Raw genomic sequence first — 6,644 nt, forward strand, 5'->3', positions numbered from 1 at the left:
CGAGACAAAGAGTCTTTGAGCTTGTGGTCAACAACATTCATTGCAACATAGGAGAGGTGATTCTCTTTGCAAAGATCATTGATGTAAGACTTTATGAGACCAAGGTCAGCAGTAACCTTTTCCAACTCAGTTTTCAATGCATCAAGATCTTTCAGAGTAGCAATGAGCTCATGTTTTGCTTCCCCAAAGTACTTAAGAAAGTCATGAACAACTTCAGCAGAAATCATATCATCCTTTTCAGCATCCTCATGAACATAGGCAAAATAACATGAAGCATTCAGATGATCTTCATCTACAAGGTTTCTCTTCTTCTTGGAATCAACAAAAACACCTTTGTCGAGGAATCCTCTTGCAAAACCACCATAGCAAGATGAAGAAGAAGATATTCTTGACATCCCAGAAACCAACCTAGAGTATGCGTATATGAATTTTGCAACTCAATAGGTAAGTATATTAGGGTTTCCTGAGGAAGGGATTTTAGGGTTTAAACAGTTGACTCGTGCCAGAACATGGATACCCGTTCGAGTGCAACATTACCTAGAAAAGAAAGGCCCACAAACAGAACTTTTACTACAACCGAGATTAAAACTCAGTAAACTCAATTAGGAAAGCAAGTCAGAGTGGTTATAGCAAGGACCATGAAAAAAAAAACTTTCTAACAACGAGAAACAACATTTTAGAGCAAAACCAATACTTTAAGTCAAACAGGTCTGCAATCAAAAGTTTAGCTATAGACGATAAGAAAATATCTCAACTTATCAGACGTAAAAACCAAAACTATACCTAATTATTAACACATCTTACTCAAGAGGATTTTTATGAGTAATCTCTTTAAACCTTGTGATTAATTAGCACAAGTATGATCTACACGCTCATCAATAGATTTGTTTTTATGATCAAGTCTCTTTTTCCTCCTGAATCTAGAGAGGGACTCCTTTTTATGTGAGAAATTATCATAAAACTTACTGTCATCAAAATATGAGACATAGTTTGAGTTCTTACCAGAAGCATTTTGGTTTTAGGAGGAAGACAACCTGTTGATGAATTCTTTATACCCTTCAATTATCTTTTTCAGATTATATCTCATTTCATCATTTTTTCTTCTTTCTTCTGAACTTCCTTTCTCAACAGGAGCAGCGTTATTTCCAGAGACCACGGCATGATCTTCCTTTAGACGATGTTTATTAAGATGTCTGTTTTGTTCTTGAGTGTTCGAGGAACTCATTAAACTGACTTTCTTGGTAACATACACAGGGTAGGTACGAAAACCAATAGGTTTAGTCATACGAATGTCAATTACACCTTTAAGAATTAAATCTAAGGTGTGTTGAAGTTGAACCAAATATGTATAATCAAAGTCTATATATGTAGCATACGGCTTCCTCAAAGAGTAGGAGATAGAGTAGATATACTTTTGAGTGATAGATAAGTTCAAGTCTTCACATACCTTTTTGTCGAGAAGTTCCACCGGATCCTTGAGTAGTTCTTCTTCTTGTATGATGAATCTCCATGAAGTCCTTGAGCTCAACTACACTTTCTATCCTAGTCCGAGACTTAGCTATAATAGACTAGAAATAATTTTGATCACTAACATTGAAAAACATGCTTGAGATAGCAACCATGCGAGTTCGACCGAGCAATGCTCTAACAATATGATTGCATCTAAAAAGTTGATATATGTTTTATTTTGGTCATGAAGTGTCTCCATGGAAATTTCATTAGGATCCCACTAGTTTTCGCACCTTTGGCAATTTTATTGACAAATGGGGAGAATTAATGTGTAATTCACACTACAATTACATATGGTTTTCGGATCATTATGTAAGAGGGGGGGGGGGGGGGGGGGTTTCATGTGAGATGAAGTATTGACTAAGGGGGAGTGATACATATCACCACAGTATTGTTGTCAAAGTTGTGATACAATTGAACTTTGATGTTGTGTAATAATACTATGGCACTGTGTAAAAATGATTGAGAGCTTTTGTTTTCTCATTGTTATGGCTACGGACCTTCAACAACGATGATGCTGAGTTGAATATCTTTGGAATCATTGGAGTACTTGGAAGTGATGAAGATTTCAAGTAATGTTGAAGAACCAAGGATATCATGCATGTGGAAGAGAAGCTGCAAAGTTTATTTATTTTGTATTCCATATATATTGATAGTTTTTCGCTAAATTTGACAAAGGGGGAGATTGTTATAGCACTTCTCGGTCGAACTCGCAAGCATTGCTATCTCAAGCTTGTTTGCAAGTTTAGTTGCCAAAACTATAAGTCTTGATTTCTAGTCTACTTATAGCTAAGTCTCGGACTAGGATATAAAGTGTAGTTGAGCTCCAGACTCCACGACGCTCATCGCAAAGAGGAAGAACTATATGTATGCATACATTTGGTTCTCGGTTTTGTACTTATACACTAATGTGAAAACATACTATATGCTTATATCCAAAGATGGTTACATGTTCTAAACTCTTTATTTCAATCATTGAAACATTCTTAGAGGATGTTATATAGTGGTTATTCACACACTATTTTTCATCAAAGCGATTTTCAAGAGATTAAAACAATCAACATGACTTTCATCACTTGTAAAGATGAACTTGGAAAATGTGTATAATCGAAGTCTATATAGAAATACGACTTTTGCCTCAAGATAGGAGATAGACTTTTTAGTGATAGATAAGTTCAAGTCTCCACATACCTTTTAGTCGATGAGGTTCCACCAGTTCCTTGAGTAGTTCTTCGCCTTTGCATGATGAACACCATGGAGTCTAGAGCTCAACTAAACTTTATATCCTAGTCCGAGACCTAGCTATAAGTAGACTAGAAATCAAGACTTATAGTTTTGGCAACTAAACTTGACAAACAAGCTTGAGATAGCAACGCTTGCGATTTCGACCGAGCAGTGCTCTAACAATCTCCCCCTTTGTCAATTTTAGTGACAAAACTATCAATACATATGAAATACAAAATAAATAAACTTTGGGTCTTCTCTTCCACATGCATGATCTCCCTGGTTCTTCAACATTGCTCGAAATCTTCGTGACTTTCAACTACTCCAATGATTCTAAAGATATTCAATACAACATCATCGTTGTTAAAGATCCGTAGTCATAACAATGAGAAAACAGTTGCTCTCAATCATTGCTATACAGTTCATAGTATTATTACAAAACATCAAAGTCCAATTGTATCACAACTTTGACAACAATACTATAGTGATATGTACCACTCCCCCTTAGTCAATACTTCATCTCACATGAAAACCACTCCCCCTTAAGTAATGATCTGAAAACCATATGTATTTGTAGTGTGAACTACACATTAATTCTCCCCCTTTTTGTCAATAAAATTGGCAAAGGTACGAAAACTAGTGGGATCCTAATGGAATTTCCATAAAGACACTTCATGACCAAAAGAAAGCACATATCAACTTTTTAGATGCAATTATATAGCCGAAAATAAATGCATTCATCAAGGAGTTTATAAAGATACAAGATAACCCCTATAATATTTCACAGGCGCACTCCCCGCAAAGATTTGGCAATTAAGCACAAGTTCAATTAAGAACTCTCCCCATAAAATGTCATTCCCGAGAGAACATCAAGAGCGACCTTACTTTCACAAGAAAAGAAGGATTTCTTTGGACATAACAAATCACATGAAACATGAATTTGTATCCAAAATACTCAATTAAATTAACCACAAGAGAAACCATGATTAATTTAATCGGAAATGCTCAACATAAGAGAACTTATGGAGTCGCACAGTATTTACATAAAATATGGATCATGGGAGATCAATATTGCGGAATAAACAAATATTCATTCTATCTTTCATCACTATCTGCACAATGACATACAATAGACTTAATCTTTGTAAACAAAAGATCATCCTTTCTTCCATCAATATTTGCATAATGACATAAAAATCTTAACTTTCGTTTGTCAAAAGTTCATTCAATATTTTATCAATACTTGCATCTCGACATACGACAGACTTAACTTTTGACTAAGTATGTGACAATCATAGTTCACGGACGCAAACACACATATCCCATAACAAATTGCAATATATAAAACCATAAAGATTAATACTGCAAAAATCATCTTCCAAACAAACTTTAGAATTTAAATAAATAAATCTAAAAACATTGCAAGATGAAAATCGTTGGACATAGCTATGTGTAATCACAATAATGGCTATTCCAAACTCTAGTTATTCTTCTTAAAAACACAAGAATAAAATTCTCATAAGAACATTTCCTAGACAAAATCAAAACAGAATCTAAATCCCAAACAAAACCGATAAAACATGAAAGATTGATCATCATCTTGATAATAGGAAACCATAAGAGTAGCTTGAATCTTATCCATGTCATCCTTAATTTCAGGGAACTTAGTAGCAATCACAAGTAATTGTTCTTGGACACACCTTACCTTGGCACTAATATTATCAACACCTTTAAGAATTTGTTGAAGAAGATTCATGGAGGAAGTATCACATGAGCCATCAAGGTTGTCACATCTTTTTCTCTTGCAAGCATTCTCCTTCATACGTTTGAAAGTACATGGACCAACTAGCTTGGGAGTTCCAATGGAGTTGCCGATTGGAGCAATAGAGAAGGTGCGACAAATTTTCTCAATCAAGCATGGATAACCTAACTTCTTGTTGGGGGATGTCATTGATAGCATTTGATAAATGATAAACCCACAAATGTCGAGACTTGGAGTTTCCAACTCAAGGAAATAGATCAACTACGCAAACTCACAGCTCCAACGAGAATTCTCAATCGTGGAGGGACAATGATTAGATATACCAAGTTTTCCAAAGGACATCAAGGAAAGACTAAGACTATTGGTATGAAATTTCCCAATATTCCAATCAACACTCTTACCACAAAGACCATGAAAGATGGTTTCATATGATGGTCTTTCATCACTTGGTCTAGGAAGGCGAAAATTACCCAAAGGAATTCTAGTAATCCTTGAAATTAACTATCTATTAACAAGAATCCTTTTTCTATTTATCATTGAAAAAGCGGGAGTCTAACAAACACACCCAATATTTCGCTTATAAATCTGTATGGACAAACTTCAATATACTTTCTAGAGAATCAACTAGATAGTCAGACTCAATCTAGATAAAAGTATATCAAAGAGTTTTTATCTCTATCTCTCGATTTAAATCTTACTCAAGCAAACTGCGAGTCTCAATTTAAATACAAGAGAGATAAACTTGGATGGTACCAAAGACCAATATCCAAGTGTCAATTAATTTAAATCAACAACCAAAAGGTCGGATATTCTAATTGATTGAACAACGCACAACCTGTATTATTTCAATCATATAGACAAATATAATGCGGAAAACAAATAACACAAACACCAGAAATTTTGTTAACGAGGAAACCGCAAATGCAGAATAACCCGGGGACCTAGTCCATATTGAACACACACTGTATTAAGCCGCTACATACACTAGCCTACTCCAAACTAACTTCGATATGGACTGTAGTGGAACCCAAACCAATCTCACACTGATCCAAGGTTCAATTACGGTCCTACGTCTCTGATCCCAGCAGGATGCTACGCACTTGATTCCCTTAGCTGATCTCACCCACAACTAAGAGTTGCTACAACCCAAAGTCGAAGACTTTAATACACAAATCTGTATCACACAGAAAATTATACAATAATAGATAAATCCGTCTCCCACGAATATACCTACGAGTTTTGTTCCGTCTTTTGATAAATCAAGGTGAAAAGGAACCAATTGATAATCCGGACTTATATTCCCGAAGAACAGCCTAGTATTATCAATCACCTCACAATAGTCTTAATCGACGCAGCGAAAAAAGATATTGTGGAATCACAAACGATGAGACGAAGATGTTTGTGATTACTTTTTATCTTTCCTATCGGAGATATAAATCTCAAGCCAATTATTACAATTATACTCGTACGATAGAAACAGCAAGATCAGATCACACAACTACAAGAAAAGTAGTATCGGTCTGGCTTTACAATCCCAATGAAGTCTTTAAGTCATTAACCTGGTTTAGAAGAAGAAACAAAAGGTTAAATGAGAGTCGACTCTAGCTTAGAAAAACTAGTATCACACAGAATGTGTGGGGATTATTTTTCCCAATTGTTAGAATTCTCCCTTATATAGTCTTTCAAATCAGGGTTTGCAATCAATGTTAGCTTGATAACAAAGCATTCAATATTCACCGTTAGATGAAGACCTGATTAGATTCAAGATAATATTTATCAACCGTTAGATTGAAAACATAGCTTGTTATACACAAATGAAATGCATGTTCATGGGCTTTGTGTAACCGTACCCAAACTTGTACATTAGTTAGTTCAACAATAGTTAACCAAATGGTTAGCCATATGATCATTTTCATATCAACCATATTCTTCTTCACCATAACTAGTTCAAATGACTCAAATGAACTAGTTAGAGAGTTGTTCAATTGCAAGGAAATCTCATGTACTACAAAAGACACAATTGAAGCAAAAACGATTTGATTCACTTTAATCTCTTTATGAACTCTATAGCCACGGTTTACAATTGCATTCCTTAGTTTATAAAGATAAGTTCACTAAACATCGTTTTTAGGCATAACCTACTCAAGTT

The sequence above is a fragment of the Papaver somniferum genome, chromosome 8, assembly GCF_003573695.1.
Source record: "Papaver somniferum cultivar HN1 chromosome 8, ASM357369v1, whole genome shotgun sequence".
NCBI classification, from domain to species: Eukaryota; Viridiplantae; Streptophyta; class Magnoliopsida; order Ranunculales; family Papaveraceae; genus Papaver; species Papaver somniferum.